We start from the raw sequence: 1,633 nt of genomic DNA, 5'->3' as shown, positions 1-1,633 counted from the left end.
TCCAGGTTCCCTGCCCTACCCAAAGGAGGGTGGAGCAGAGTTGGGAGGAGAATCTGGAGCAAAGATGGAGAAGGAAGCAAGCAAAATGGAGAGCAAGAAGGAGACCTAGAGGAGGCACAGGGAGCAGAGAGACTCGTGAAAAGAAACTGAAATTGCTTTTTGGTCCTACAGGTTGAAACAGGTGTGGGTGAGATACCTGTGGAGAGGTTAACAATGGCAGCTTTTATCTTGGTTTTGATTTTGCTTTTCTTCTCCCAGACTTGTCTGGTTTTTTATGACCCTTTTCTATGGGTCTCTACTGGAAGGTGCTTTTGACTTGACTTGGAGCAGGCTTTTGGGCCTTGCTCTGGGCCAGCCCTGTTTGGGTGGACTTTTATCCACAAAGGGATAGGTAACTTTGGGTGCTTGTTTTGGAAACTACATTCTTGGTCTTTTCTGTATTGCTCACTAATTGTATTAAAGTTCCTTTCCATTAAAGGTCTGTATGTTTAGTCTTGATGCAGTGGATGGCAGAACCTACTTTAGAACAGGCTTGGGGCTTCTGGGATGCCCCTCTCCCTGCCCTATAACAATACCAGTTGGCTGGCTGGGGAGTGGTGAAACTGGTGGACTGGGTTGGTTACTGGGGAGTGCTGATATGAAAAGTTCTAAGCAGAAAGCCCCAGAGAAGATAGAAATATGGGTAAAAAATCTTTGGGTGTGGTGGGTGGATTTGGGAGTCATTAATGGAGGCATGAATGAAGGGGTGATATGAGGAACTCAGAAAGAGCCATTGAACGGAAATGTAAGGAAATTCTTATCAGTGTACCTTGTACTCGTGGCCGGTTGTGCCAGCGCCTATTGGGGTCAATGATACCAAAGGCGTCTGGCATCTCCCACTGAAAAATTATGTAGAGGTCCCACTAGCTGGAACTCAACATTTCACAGAAATAATCCACATGCACCATATCAAATCAAATACAATAGCACACATCTCAGATAGCCAACAGGCCGCAGAGAATTCAGTCAAGTGCACTCTGTAGCTCTCTGCAAGGCCAGGTGGGGGCTGGGAGGGTGGGTGACTAACAGCGCACAGCCAGGACCTCCCACAAAGGGATAGGACGGGACGCTCCCAGGCCATCCCTAGACCCAGAAGCAGCAGGTCTGGAGTTGACACACAGGGCCGGATGTGGTCCGCGCCGGAAGAGAGGCGTGGGGTAGGCTGAAGTAGGGACGGCGGGCACGGTGGCAAGAGTCCTGACAGTTTGGGTCCGCACAGCAGCAGTCTACTCAGCAGTAGCGGCCCTCAAACAGTCGGCCAGGCCCAGCACCGGGATCAGGACGTCGGACCAGTCGCACCACCCGAAAGCACCCATTCTGGCACCAACGGCTGGGCCCGGGCGGCGTACCGGCAAGGCGCGCGCCCCCGCAGTCCCGATCCCAGGTCCGGCGTTGTGCGCAGCGCGGCGGCTCTGCGCGCTTGCAGCCGCGGTCACCACACACTCAGAACGCGGCTTTTGCACGCGGGGAACCCCGCAGACTGGTCGGTTTCCTAGCGGCGTGTCTGGTCTTCCGATTCGAGTGCAAAGCCCATTTCGGCGTGGGTCTCCCGGGCCGGGCCGCACGACTTCACCGCCTCCGGGGCGGAGCTCTG

The sequence above is a fragment of the Condylura cristata genome, unplaced genomic scaffold (genome assembly GCF_000260355.1).
Source record: "Condylura cristata isolate star-nosed mole 26May11 unplaced genomic scaffold, ConCri1.0 scaffold00014, whole genome shotgun sequence".
Lineage (NCBI taxonomy): Eukaryota > Metazoa > Chordata > Mammalia > Eulipotyphla > Talpidae > Condylura > Condylura cristata.
The sequence above is the reverse complement of the archived record's forward strand: the minus strand, read 5'-3'. Positions refer to the sequence as shown.